The 14,775-nt window shown below is 41.8% G+C and overlaps 1 protein-coding gene across 3 annotated transcripts in view; it reads left to right on the top strand.

The window, feature by feature from the left end:
- The window catches only part of Lrrc8c (leucine rich repeat containing 8 VRAC subunit C), a 75,365-nt gene that overhangs the window by 19,912 nt on the left and 40,678 nt on the right, over window positions 1-14,775 (top strand). For 2 of the 3 annotated variants that reach the window (XM_070007600.1, XM_070007599.1), the window contains exon 2: window positions 4,140-4,213. The exons of the other annotated variant lie outside the window; for it this stretch is intronic. The gene's annotated coding sequence lies outside the window, so the exon portion shown is untranslated. The remainder of the gene's footprint in view (window positions 1-4,139; window positions 4,214-14,775) is intronic. 3 annotated transcript variants of the gene reach the window in all.

The following is a 14,775-nucleotide window of genomic DNA, read 5'->3' on the forward strand; positions in this document are numbered from 1 at the left end:
ATTTACTGATTGTGAGAATAAGGGAGTAAAAGGAATTATTCTCTTTGAGTGACTGCTTAATTTTGAAATATCTGTTAAGCATTCAGTGGGAAATTTCCTTTGTATCCTTCAATGCTTTTTAAAAGGAAAGAGTGAATACAAGTTATCTGTGCTTCAATGACTGGAATATACTGTTCCAACTCTCAAATTTAATTTGACTGGTTATGGAACTCCAGATTGAAAACTGCTTCCACTGAAAATTACAAGTTTTTTTTTTTTTTTAAGTCATCTAGCCAGCTACCAGTGGCTCACGCATGTAATTTGAGCTACTCAGGAGGCTGAGATCTAAGGATTGTGTTTCAAAGCCAGCCTGGGCAAGAACATCCAGGAGACTCTTATCTCCAACAAACCTCCAGAAAACCAGAAGTGGTGCTGTGGCTCAAGTGGTAGAGAGCTCACCTTGAGCTGAAGAGCACAGAGACAGACCCAGAGTTAAAGCCCCACTACTGATTTAAAAAAAATTCATCTTCTGTGCATTCAGTATTATTATTGAAAAGTATAATGCTGATTTGCTTGTTTTTAGTGCAGTTTTACCCTCTGTAACCCCAGAAGCTTTTGGGAGTCTCTCTTTTTATTTTATATAATTTACTCACAAAGAATAAAAGTTTGCAAATACTAATTTCAAATCACCAGAAATACAATGCAATATGAAACATGATATATTATTTTTGAATCTTTTTAGGATTCTCTTTCTGTCACTTTTAGGATTCTCTTTTTGTCACTAATTTTCTGAAACTTCATGATTTCATTGTAGTGGATACTTTAATCTGCCTTTAAAAAATATCAAGTCCTATATTTTGGGAAACTTTTTGCCCTCTTCTACATTTTCCCTTTACTTTTTATGAACCTAAAAAATATTGGATCTGAAATTCATATTTCTGGTTTTTTCCTTTCCTTTTTTATTTTACTTTAAAATAAATTTCAACAGCATTAAAATGTGACCATTACATTGATTTTTTTATTATCTTACTTTTCATTTCTAGGCTTTCCCTGGTATGTTTCTTTTATGAATACAATACTAGCTGCTAAAGCTCAGAAATATTGTTTAGAGGTCTCGAAATATAAACATTGCTTCTGTTCCCCTTATTTTTGTTGATATTTTGTGTTTTATTTTGTTTTCTCTTGTGGTACTGGGAATTGAACCCTGGGCCTTGTGCATGGTAGGCAAGGGTCTCTACCACTGAGCTCTGAGCTTCAACCCCATTCCTGCTTTTGGTTTTTGTGTGATCAACCATTCCTATCATTGTGTATTCCTATTTGTATCTCTCTTTCAGGTTAGAGTCATTGTTTAACTATGGATGATCTATAGTCATGCCTTTGTCTGTCTTAGTCCATTTTGTGCCACTGTAACAGTGTACTACAATCAAGGCAATGAGTGATGAACAGAAGTTTATTAGCTCAGTCTGGAGGCTGGGACATCCTATAGCAAGGCACTGGCTTCTGGCAGGAGCTCCCTTGCTGTGTCATCACATGGAAGAAGACCAAGGAAAAGTGGCAGGGGCAGAGAGGGGTGGGGTGGGGAGGGGGACACACATCAATTTATCCCTGAGGTGAAGCCTTCATATCATAAACGTCTCTTCAAAAAGTTCCATCTCTTGGCAGGCATGGTGGCTCATGTCTATAATCCTGCCAGCCCAGGGGGAAAAACACAAGCCCTGACTTCAAACCTTACTACCACTGTTACTTAAACAGTATAAAGCTCACTAGAGTTCTGGAGAGACAAACATTCAAGCATGGCATGGTGGTGGAACGTGGAAACGCTCTTAGGAAAGTTGTATGTGTACTGAGTGGGGAGACTTGTGTCTTATGTCTTGAGCAGCCTTTTTGTGTGCCTTCTGCTTGTGTGCATTGCTATAGGAATACCGCTGCTAGTGTGGCGTCATCCTCCAAACCCCAATTATCTGCATCCTCCAAACCCTGATCATCCTCATCTCCCAAACCCCAATCGTCTGCATCCTCCAGCACAAGGGCGGTGGGGTTTGTCCGATAAGTGTAACAGTCATAAGGAGAATGGGTCCTTGGCTCTCTGTCAAACATTCTTTCTTCAGCACATGCTCTCATGATTTCCATCACTGTCTTCCTTGAGGTAGAAAAGATTCTCTGCTTTTTGGGGAGAACCTGGAAGTAGAACTGGAAGTATTTTCCCTGAAGAAACAAATCTTACTTTAGTATCTATTACTTTCAGCTTTTAAAAGCATGCAGATTTTACATGAGTCTCTGTTCTTATTGGTTTCAACAGAACATTCCCCAAATTTAATTTAAAAATTTTGAGTAAATGCATCAAGAAAATATGCCAGCCGGGCACCAGTGGCTCACGCCCGTAATCCTAGTACTCAAGAGACTGAGATCTGAGGACTGCAGTTTGAAGGCAGGCAGCATGGGCAGGAAAGTTCATTGAGACTCTTAACTCTAATAAACTACTTAGAAAAAGTTGGAAGTGCTGTGGCTCAAGTAGTAGAGCTCTAGCCTTGAGCACAAAGAGGCTCAGGGACAGTGCCAGGCCCTGAGCTGAAGCCCCACCATGGGCAAAAAGAAACTATGCTCTATGTATGTGTGTGACCTCTTATCTTTCCCTCTCATTGCCATTGAGCAAATCAGCGGCTCCATTGTGACTGGACAGATAAGTGGCCCCAGGCCTGGCTAATGACTGAGGCCTTAGGTGTGAGTTCACAAGCTTCCAGAGGGACACTGCACCTCAGCTTTCCCACGTGCGCCCATGTACACAGTAGTGACATAAACTAGAAAGGATATTATTTCTTTCTTTCTTTTTTTTTTTTTTGGGTCCCGTCGTGGGGTCTGAACTCTGGACCTGGGCACTGTCCCTCAGCTCTTCAGTGCTCTAACACTTGAGCCACAATGCCACTTCCAGCTTTTTTCTTTTTGCTTATGTGGTGCTGAGGAATCGAACCCAGGGCCTCAGGCATGCAAGGCAAGCGCTCTACCACAGAGCCACCTTCCTAGCCCGAAAGGATATTATTTCTTTCCCTCTTTTCATGGTCACAGTATGGAGACTCTTCTGAGAGCTCGGCTTCCTTATATGTAGACATGTGTTATGTGTTAATATACGTCTTCCTTGGTGTGGTTAAAGGTGTTAATACTAAAACTACACCTCATCTGAGAAGTGGCAGAAGAATGAAAGGCAGGTTCCTCTCCTTCCATTCTGGGTTGAACCCATCTTTTCTGTTTATATTCTGTTGTCTCAAACAGAGTCATGTGGACACACCTCGTCTGAACTAACTTTTCTATTATGTAAAAAGGAAAGGATAGGGGAGAGGAATGTGGCTCAGTAGCATGCATGAGGCCCTGGGTTCAATTCTTTGGTACCACAGAAACACAAAAAACAAATTAAAATTATTATTATGGTTGTTGTTGTTTTTGGTTGTGGAGCTTGAACTCTGGGCCTGGGCTTGTTGTTAAGCTCTTCAGCTCAAGGCGAGCGCCCTACCTCTGGATTGATACAAGATGACATTTCATTGGGTTTATGACAGATACACATGAAATTAGAGTCGAGGCAGAGTCAGGGGAAAATTACCAGACGTGTCAAAGTTTAGGACTACTTATACTTCCCAGGAATAGTAGATAGAGAAACATGTGTTGCAAATTAGATTTTTTTTTTTTCAGAATCTAGAAGATTCCCAAAGAGAAGCCCAGCTAGTATTTCCTCAAGTAAATTATGAGGTTAATACTGTTACATACGTTGCTGGGTGCTTTTTAAGAGGTAAAAAACTAAAGCTGGGAAGGTGGCTTAGCGGTAGAGTGCTTGCCTAGCATGCATAAAGCCCTGCATTCAATTCTTCAGTACCACATAAGCAGGAAAAGCTGGAAGTGGTGCTGTGGCTCAAGTGGTAGAGTGCTAGCCTTGAGCAAAAGAAGATCAGGCTTCTTTTGTGTCCAGGCCCTGAATTCAAGCCCCAGGACTGGCAAAACAAACAAGCAAACAAACAAAAAAACTAAAGAGGTTAAAAACCTGCTCAAGGTCACCAGCTCATAGGCATCAAGTTAGATCACCAAATTAGGTCTTCTGTGGAAGTTATGCCATCAACACTGTGTTATATCAAAGTGGAGAGCTGAAATGATTTACATTTATTTTTCTTTTTTAGATGAATGTGGCTGCTTATGACTGAATAGAGGTCTGGGAATGCAGATGTGTAGTGAAGTAACATATACGCATAAGGTAATAACAGGAGTCTTTTTCATTAGCTTTATGGTTGACGTGGATTTGATTAGGGATTTCATGTTCTACATGTACAAACAACTGATCAGTTGCTAGAGTTTGTACAAATTACTTGCAAGTTTTATATTGTTATATGATGTCGTTGTCTATGTAAGAGTGTATGGTGGTTTTGCCTAACCCTGGTTGTAGGTGCTGTCAATTGGGGCCATTTTGGTTGAGAAGATGCTTAGTATGTAAACAGTTTGCATCTGCAAAATCTTAGGGGGACCTATTTCATATCAGGGGAAAATCTTTTGATCCAGACTTGGGCCTTGAACAAAGATCTACATTATAAGTCAAAACAAAAATATTTTACGTGAGGAAATAAGGTATGTTTTAAGCAGCAGTTGCATTTCGAGGAGCTCTCAAGAATGTAAATGTATGATGGACAGTAGCTTTACATTTATTCATTTGGCCTGAGTTTTTTTTCTAATAGAAATACACTACACTTTCAATAAGCCCCTTGTACTAAATCCAAATAAGAGAAGAACAGATCCCTTATATGAGGAAACCACAGATCTCTTGCCCTGATGCTCATTGGCCTGGCCTGGCCAGGCCAGGGCTTGGCTTTACTAACATTGCTGGTTGGGGACTTGCCCTAGGTCTCAGGATTTCTTTGTTCAGAAATGTCATGTTTTTGCCAGGCCTCTTCCTGTGGACACATTCAATGAATCGAAATTATTCATGTGACATAAGCAGTGTCAAGTAGGCTCTGATATATTAATTAATCTATTTGGGTGTGTTTGCCTGGAAACCTGGCATGAAGCCAGGTTTAAAATATATTTTAAAATACATTTGTTTTAAGAATGTAATCTGACAAAGATGAGAAATTTTTTAACATCATTAAGCAATTTGGATAATCATTCTGCTTATCTTTTTTCTCCAAACTAAACAGTTAATATAAAAATCAGACTTTATCATTTCTCTTATTCAGTGATAAACTCTAGAGCACTTCTTTAAAGTATGCAAGTGAAGCATGCTAAAAATGGACCTTCTTCTGACCGGTTCTCTCATTTAGCTATTGGATGAAGTAGGGTCTGACTTTTAAATTCTAGAAAGCACTCAAGAGGCTGTAAAGTTAAGATTTAAAGCCAAGAAAAAGCACTACCAATGGAAAAGAAAACCAATATATTCTGTATATGAATTTAAGTATATGCATCTCTGGTATTATGTTAATAGGTGTGTGTGTGTGTGTGTGTGTGTGTGTGTGTGTGTGTGTGTGTGTGTGTGTGTGTGTGTGTGTGTGTGTGTGTGTGTGTGTGTGTGTGTGTGTGTGTGTGTGTGTGTGTTGTGTGTGTGCTGGGGCTTGAACTCAGGGCCTGGACTGTCCCTGAGCCATAGATCTACTTCTAGCTTTTTTCTTTTTGTCAGTCATGGGGCTTGAACACAGGGTCTGGACACTGTCCCCTGAGCTTTTTCACTCAGAGCTATCAAGGCTAGCACTCTACCACTTTGAGCCACAGCTCCACTTCTAGTTTTTCTGGTGGTTAATTGGAGATAAGAGTCTTATGGGCTTTCCTGTTCAGGCTGGCTTGAACTATGATCCTCCGATCTCGGCCTCCTGAGTAGCTAGGATTACAGGCGTGAGACATTGGTATCCAGCAATAAGAATTTTTAAGCAGGGTCTCTTCTGTTTTTTTAAAGAAGTTTTTCCATGACAACACTGGGGGCAGGCAGGGTAGGAGAGGGCAATAGGAGTGAGCAACAACCTCTGTAGAGTTCTCAGTATGTGAGACGGATGTGTGTATAAATAACACAGGCAGCGAAGGCATAGACAGCAAGCAGGAAATATATTCAAGTATGTTGTGCACATATGAAAATGTCACAATAAGTACCATTATTTTATACAACTGGTATGTGCTAATAAAAATTTTTGCTTTGAGTTTGGACTGCAGAAACAAATGGCAAAAAAAGAGAGCAAACACCTTTTCCTGTTCCTGATGTGTAAGGTGAATCAAGAAGGAATTGAATTCAGGGTTAATGTTGTGTTGTCTATGGAATGTTTGATTTGGTGACTTAGAGTAATGGCCTCTTGAAACATTACCTGGGTTGGGTTCAGGCTCCCCTGCTTACCTCTGTGTGACCCTCCCCTCCCCCCAGGCAGAATAATCCACTTTCCCACGTCATAATTACTTCCATAATCATAGGCTTTTATAGTACCTTATACCTCAAGAGTTCTATAGTACCTGTGAATGTCCTATATGGACTGCCACATCCCAGGTACACTGTCATTTTCAGCTCCTGACAGAGGGCTCTCCTTTATAAACAAAGACAGCTTTGTTCAGCAAACCAATGTTCAGTGTTACTCTACATTGGTCAAATAAATAGGGATCCCATCAGAACCAAAGCTGCTAGGATCAAAGCATCATCGGCATTGTCAGCATCTCTGCATGTGGAGCTCTGGGTCCTGTACACTGTTACATGCTCAGAGAAGTGGGTCAGGGCCAGGAGTTTTCCGAGTTTACAGTGTGGGAGGGGAGAAAAGGAGTGAACAGGGCAGGTAAGAGAGTGTTGATCTAGGGCTGCCTATGAAAACATTCAGCCACAGTCTCCCAAAATAGAACACTGCAGTTCTGGCCCAAGACCCTGCCAGATATTATTCTAGGAGCGTGCTGTTCCCCAGGGAGGGTGACCAGGGGCATGGCTGAGTCTTCATGCCGTGTTCTGGGTAGGAGTAATGTGCAGGGATCTCTAACTAAATGGATGGTATGAAAATATTGGGTCTGGAGGGATAACTCAGTTACAGAGTGCTTTCTCAGTATGTGCACAGCCCTGGGTTCAAACTCCAGCACCAAAAATAAATACACAAATCCACAGAGGACTGAAATAATTCTCAAAGCCACCTTAATCGCTCTGAAGCAAACTTTTACCTTTGCTAGGGCTGTGGCTCATAGCTTTACTTTTTAATCACAAGAGGAGGAAACAGATGTTTCTGGGAAGATAGGTATCAACCACAGGGTCTCTTAATAATACCTCATGCCTGGGCCACTCCCAGGGATTCTGGTTTTGTTTTTATGGTGCCAGTCCGAGGGCTTGAACTCAGGACCTAACCACTGTCCCTGAGCTTTTGTGCTCAAGGCTACCACTTGAGCCATAGCTCTACTTCTGGCCTTTTGTTGGTTAATTAGAGATAAGAGTCTCATGGACTTTCCTGCCTGGGCTAGTTTTGAACCATGATCCTTAGATCCCAGTCTCCTGAGTAGCTAGGATTATAGGGTGAGCCACTGGTGCCATTGGCAATATTAATTGCATCTAGCCATAGTGTGTGTGTGTGTGTGTGTGTGTGTATGTGTGTGTGTGTGTGTGTGTATGTGTGTGTGTGTGTGTGTGTGTGTGTGTGTGTGTGTGTGTGTGTGTGTGTTTACTGGGGATTGAACTCAGTACCTGAACACTGTCCCTTAGCTTTAGTGATTAAGGCTGGCACTCTACTACTTGAGCCACAGCTCCATTTCTGTCTTTTTGGTAGTTCATTAGAAATCAGTCTCACACTTTCCTGACTTGGCTGACTTGGTACCTTGATCCTCAGATCTCAACTTCCTGAGTAGCTAAGATTACAGGCGTGAGCCATTGCCATTCCACACCAAGTTTGTTTTTTGGTCAGTTGTGGGGCTTGAACTCTGGGCCTGGGCGCTGTCCCTGAGTTCTTCAGCTCAAGGCTAGCTCTCTACCATTTGAGCCAAGCACCACTTCCACTCTTCTGGTGGTTAATTGGAGATGAGTCTTATGGCCTTTCCTGCCTGGGCTGGCTTTGAACTGTGGTATGAGCCACTAGTGCCTGGCACCAAGTGGTTTTGATATGAACCAAGGTTGACAGCCACTCCTCTACCTGTCCTGGGTTTTACTCTCTCCTCCAGGAGATTTTCAAATAAATTCCAGAAGACTTGCACAGCCCAGGTTCTTCCAACAGGTTTTCCAGCCAGCAGCTGATTCAAACCAGTCTGCATGTTTTCCCTGTGGAGTTGTCTGTGTTCAAATAATGCTGCCTCCCAGGGAACCCCAGGCCCCTGCCGCATGCAGGCCTTCCTCAGCTAGCTCCTGCTTCCAGATGCAAGGCGCATCAGCCAGGCCTGGCTTACTGTCCTCTGTTTTTCATAACCAGCCCACAGGCTCTGTGCTAGAACCTTTTATTCAAATCTCTTAACAGTAGGGTTTTTCTGAATCTCCCATGCCATAAATTGGAGGCTGAGGTAGCCATGCACCGAGCTGAAGTGTTCCAATGTTTCGTATGCATGTCTTTCTAGGCTCTTAGCCCATCTTTGCCCCATTTCAATTTACATAATACTTCTGTATAGGTTCTCTTTCTTCTATCTTATCCTTTCATTCCACAAATACCTACTGAATGCAGAATAGAAATCGAGTATTGTCCTGAACATTAGAAACAAAACAATTTCCAAATCAGGCAAAATTCCTACCTGCGTGGGACTTCCAATTCAAGTGGAAGAAGATAGGAGAGGAAATGCATAAGTGACTGACACATGCATTGTATGGCAAAGGTGTTCAGTGCTTTGGAGAAAATTGAGGCATGTTGGGCAGAAGGGGAATACAGAGGGAGGGTTGATATTAAATGAGCTTTGTGGTATTGTCTACACAAGAGTGGGAGGAGGCTTAAACCAGAGTTCTGGTGCAGAGATGGAAAAATTGATTGAAATCTGGCTAAGTTTGAGCAAGGTCTGAAGAGAGCCAGGTGAGGACAGGACTCTTACAGATCCAGGAGAAGGAGGATTCCAGTTAAAAGTGCTGCAAAGTGCAAAGGCTCTGAGACAAGTAAATCTGGAATGTTCTAGGAACTGCTAGGATCATTGTGGGCAGAGCAAAGAGAATGTGCACAAGAGGGCTGATATTAGTAGAGGGCACCTGTGAGATGCTTAAGACCTTGTAGAATTGTGTGTGTGTACTGGGGCTTTACTCAGGGCCTGGGCATTATCCCTAAGCTCTTTTGCTCAAGCCTGGCACTCTTCCACTTGAGCCACAGCTCAACTTCTTGGCTTTTTGCTGGTTAATTGGAGATAAGACTCTCCTGGACTTTCCTGTCCAGGCTGGCAGGAACCATGAGCTATGGTCCTCAGATCTCAGCCTCCGGAGTAGCTAGGATTATAGGTGTGAGCCACCAGTGCCTGGCTGAAACCCAGGCTTACTGCTCACTTGAGATGGTTGTATAGAGCTTACTGGCAGAACCAAAGAGACTATGTAAAGGCTGTTGTCATCTGGTTGAGATATAAGGATGACTTGCACTGATGCAATAGGAGAGAAAGGTCAGAGATGTATCCAGTGCTAAAGTGCTTGCTTAGCATAGAAAGGCTGTATCTTTTATCCTCAGCACTGCAAAAAGAAAGAAGAAAGAAATAGGTGGAATCTAAATATATTTTTGAAGATAGAATTTGTTACCCAGAAATGTGTCTACAATTCCCCGATATTCTCCTTTAAGAGAATAGATCCCCAAATTCTATCAGGGACCTGAACAATAAAAGTTACAGTAAGAGGTTAACTTTCTGGTTCTTGAGTAATGCAATTTGAACATCTACTTTAAAAAATGTATTGTTATTATAAAGGTGATATTCAGAGGGCGTGTGGTTGCATATTTCTTTTTGGAAAATGTCAGCCCTTTCTTTGAACTCTCCCAGTTTTCCCCTCTTGTCTGCACTTATTAGTTATATAGTTCATTTTCAACATAGTGTCTAGTGTTCTGTGCTTCCTCTCATCCTCCAAAAGATAGATAAATGAACAAACAGGACAAAAGAAAATGAAAAGTTACAAAGGAAAAAAACCTCCTGTTTCTATTTCCTGGAGTTCATGTCAATAAACATTGTTTTATATGATCAGAGCTCCGAAGGCATTGCACCTCTGTGTGAACATCCACTTTTTAGAGGCAGCAACGTTATTGCTTAGTATTCCCCTTTGACCCTTTGTGATTTCCCTAAGCCATCATGCACCGTGTTGCTGTGCATCGCCAGCATTTGCCATGGAGAATTATGACCTCAGCATGATCTATACTTCCCCATCTCTCTCTCTTTACCTGACTCTGTGGTAGGTCCCTGGGAGGGGATATGATATCGCTAATAATGTAAAGGAGCTCAGGCTTCAGAATAATTCAGGCCAAGAATACCTCTTGTCCCATCCCTCTCCATTCTTCCTTCTCCCAAGTCCCTGAAAAAGATGGAAAGGAGGTGTCCCACATCCACCTCCCTGCAGATCTTACAACTTCTTCACTTCCTCCTGGCTGCTGCACAGAATGCAGTATCAGGAGAAAATGCCGGAGAAGCGGTTTACTTCCTAAAAGTAAAGTCATCTTATGCTACATTCTGATAATCCTAGAACTTCATCTGTGATTCAGACTAGATATATGTTCATTTTGTATTCATTCAGCATTTATTTATTGAGTATTCACATGCCAGATTCTGTTAAAAGCAGTGAGAAATAGGATGTAAGAGACAGACAACACACAACTAAACAACATACCCATAACAGTACATCCCATAAAGATAATGCTATGAGAAACACAACTTAAACACAATTTAGGATGCTGGGATGGTATCCTTCTCCAAGCATGATAGAAACTTTTTTTGGTGCTAGTCCTGAGGCTTAAACTCAGGGCCTGGACACTGTTCCTAAGGTTTTGTTGTTATTGTTTGTTTGTTTCTTTTGTCAAGACCAGAGCTCTGTCTACCACATGAACCACACTTCTCTTTTGGCTTTTTGGGTAGTTAATTGGAGATAACAGTCTAATGAACTTTTCTGCCCAGGCTGGCTTTGGACTGTGATCCTCAGATCTCAGCCTCATGAGGAGCTAGGATTATAAGTGTGAGCCACCAGTGCCTGGTAGTATAAACCTTTTCAGTAGGGTGATCAGACAATGCATTCCTGAAAATGACATTTGTGCAATGACCTTCAAAGGAAATGGGAGAAAAAAATTCATGCCCATATTTAGGAGCGAAATGTTCCCTGTTTCAGGAAGTCTTCAGTTTTGTGCACTGAGTGGGTCTCCTGTCTTGGAGGGCTTTAACTCCTTCTCCTCCCACATTGAACTCCCACGTGTAACTTGCTAGCTGATACCTTTCTTGAATCTCGTCTAATATATTCAGCTCTTCATGGAGACCCTCCACTTGGATTTCTTTTTCTTTTTTTTTTATTGTGAAAATACTGTACAGAAGGGTTACAATTACATGGGCAAGATAATGAGTACATTTCTTATCAAGCATTGTAGCCTCCTCCTCTGTTTCCCCTTCCCATCCCTTCCTATCCCCCCCCCATCTCCTCCTCCCTCCCTCCACTTGGATTTCTAACATACGTGCTTGTAACAAGGCCACCTCCACCCCCACATCTGCTCCTTCTGTAGCCTCTTAATCTCTTTGGCAAAGGACAGCACTATTCTTTGATTTCTCTGTATTCTTCTCAAATCCCACATCCAGTCCATCAGCCGGAGGGGAGTTATTTATGCTGAGAAACACTTTAGAAGGAGGAAATGGCATTGAGGTGAAGAAATGGAAGTAAAATAAAGGCAGAGTAGGGACCAAGGTACGTACCTTCAGGGCAGCCTTTGATGGGATAAAGATGATGAAAGGTAAGGGCGTCATGAGCCTGCGAAATCACATCAAAGTCATATTCTCAGAGCCAAACCCACAGTACAGTGGTTGTCTGTGTTTGCTTCATTACTTCTTAGCATCAGGCTTATTATTTGGCAGAGCTAAGACCAAGTTAGTTGAGAGGACAAGGAAGTCCTTCAACATGAAGAAGAAACTTTGGGTACCTGTGGCCGTATTTTGCATAAAGCTGATTTAAAATATTTCCTATACCCTACTTTGGGAAACATTGTCAGGTCCTCATGGGGAAGCCAGAAATATAGTCATGTTAATAACATTCAATCAAATTCTAGAAAACAAAACCCAGTGAACATTTGAACTGATTCTAGGAAAAGAAATTGTTGGTATATCTGCAATAAAGGAACACATTCAGGTAAAACATCAGGGAGGGAAGGTGGTAGTGATTTTTTTCTTAGAGGCAAGAGATGGTTAATAAGCTAAGTATTGTAACCAATTAATTTGAACAAGAACAATGAAAAGGAAGTGAGTGGCCAGCGTCCTTCTATTTTAATTTGGTCTAAGTTTCCCAGTATTCAAATTCTCAGGACAGAAAGTTCTTGTTTTGCCCCACTTGAGTTCCTAGAAATGGCGTGCCGATCTCCATAGACACCGGGATAGTGCAGTATTGGAGAACTGCTTCAAACAACAACAACAAAGTATAACCAGGAGCATAATGTATGAGTGATTCTGTGGCATGGTGAAATTCTGTTTTTCTAGCTGCTTATGGTGGAAGGTACTAATTTGTACTAATGACTCCTTTGTGAACATCTAAAAAAGATGTGCCCTAACACTGGATTTTTCTCGCTCAGTGCCAGATTTTAGGCTTAATGTGTTCAAACATGATTATCTTGAACACAGTCTTCAGACAGCTACCATCCCAAATAGTGCTTTTCCCAATGGGTGTCAGCCCTCAATTTCTCATACAGGAGCTCATTAGAAACTAAACTAATTTTTCTGTGAAGTGGAATGAGTTGGACATTGGAATCTGACATACTTCAGCTGGATTGTTTGCGATGTCATTCACCGGCTTTGTAACCTTGAGGGCAATTATTTAACTTTTTTTGCAGATTTTTCCTCTTCATGCATTTTATATGGAGGTTCCGAGTTTTTAGTGACTGGTCATTAGTAGGAACAATCGCATTAAATGTTAAATAATACACCTTTCTGTTCTCATTTAACAAAAATGATACAAAGTTTGTTTTCTCCATTTTTCTAAAGAATTTTTTTCCTTGAGGTGGGGAGGAGTGCTGGTCCTAGGGCTCAAACTGTGAAACTGGTCACTGTCCCTGAGCTCCATTTTACTCAAGGCTAGCACTTGAGCCACAGTGCCACTTTCAGCCTTTTTTTGATTAGTTAAAGATAAGAATCTCATGGACTTTTCTGCCTGGGCTGAGCTTGAACCATGATCCTCAGATCTCAGCCTCCTGAGTAGCTAGGATTATAGGTGTGGGCCACTGGTGCTTGATTAAGAATTATTATTTTTTTTAGTGTGCTACCTTGTTGCAACTAAAGGCTCCAAACACCAAGAAATTAGTATTCTCGGGACTGGGAAGGTGGCTCAGTGGTAGAGCACTTGCCTTGCATGCCTGAGGCCCTGAGTTCGATTCCTCAGCACCACATAAGCAAAAAGAAAAAAAGCCGGAAGTGGTGCTGTGGCTCAAGTGGTAGAGCTCTAGCCTTGAGCTGAAGAGCTGAGGGACAGTGCCCAGGACCAGAGTTCAGGCCCCACGACCAGGACCCCCCCCAAAAAAACAAAACAAAACAAAACAAAACAAGAAATTCTTATTCTCACTAAACTCTCATATTTACAAAAGTCATGATTTGGAAATAATATATCTTATCAACAGATAAATATATCATTTAAAAAATGTGATATAAGGGTCTGGGAAGGTGGCTCAGTGGTAGAGTGCTTGCTTTGCATGCATGAGGCCCTGGGTTCGATTCCTCAGCACCACATAAGCAAAAAAGAAAAAGCCGGAAGTGGCGCTGTGGCTCAAGTGGTAGAGTGCTAGCCTTGAGCTGAAGAGCTGAGGAACAGTGCCTACTCCCAGAGTTCAGGCCCCACGACCAGACCCAAAAAAAAATGTGATTTAAAACTAGAGGTATGACTCAAGTAATAGAGCATCAGCCATGAACAAAAATACAAGTAGAAGCTCAGGGTCCTGAGTTCAAGCCCAGATACCAACACACACACCACCCCACACACACGAATAATACTCCATTGTAATTACACATCACATTTGAGTGTGTGCGTGTGCACATGCACACTGGTCCTGAGGCTTGAACTCAGGGCCTGGGCACTGTGTTGAAGCTTGTTTTGCTCAAGGCTAGTGCTCAAGTATTACAGGCTTGAGCCACTGGTGCCCAGCTCTATTTAGCTTTTAATAAGAGGAAACATTTTCAATATGTGATGCCATGGGTGAACCTTGAGAATATTTTGTTAAGGAAATAGGCAGTCACAAACAATGACTGCTTGATTCCATTTCAGTGACTGGTTTGAAATGTAGAATTCTGGAGTACAGTGTGGTTGCCAGGGGACTGGAGGAGAGGGCAGTGGTGAATTACTAATCCACAAGCATAAAGTTTCAGTTAGTGAGATAAATACACTCCCGAGACCTGCCAGGCCTCAGTGCACCTGTAGTCAGCAAAACTGTGTGGTAGACAGAAAAGAAACCCTGAAAACATTGATCTCATCTGAAGTCTTCTTACCTTAATAATACTACAAAAATTTTAAAGTAGTAGATTTCCAATACCAAGTCTGATTGTCATCTCTTTTGAAAATATTAGTAACTTTCACAAATTGAGCACTGATTTCCTGCTTGTACTGTAATTAGTGCTTGCCATAATACATCTTTTACAATAACCCTGAGAAAGAAAATACTTTTCTTCTGACTCTGTGTATGTGTGAGGGGAGGGGCAGGGATGTATGTGCCAGTACTGGGGTTT

This window comes from Dipodomys merriami, unplaced genomic scaffold (assembly GCF_024711535.1).
Source record: "Dipodomys merriami isolate MVZ:Mamm:240054 unplaced genomic scaffold, mDipMer1.0.p SCAF_7, whole genome shotgun sequence".
Classification (NCBI taxonomy): Eukaryota; Metazoa; Chordata; class Mammalia; order Rodentia; family Heteromyidae; genus Dipodomys; species Dipodomys merriami.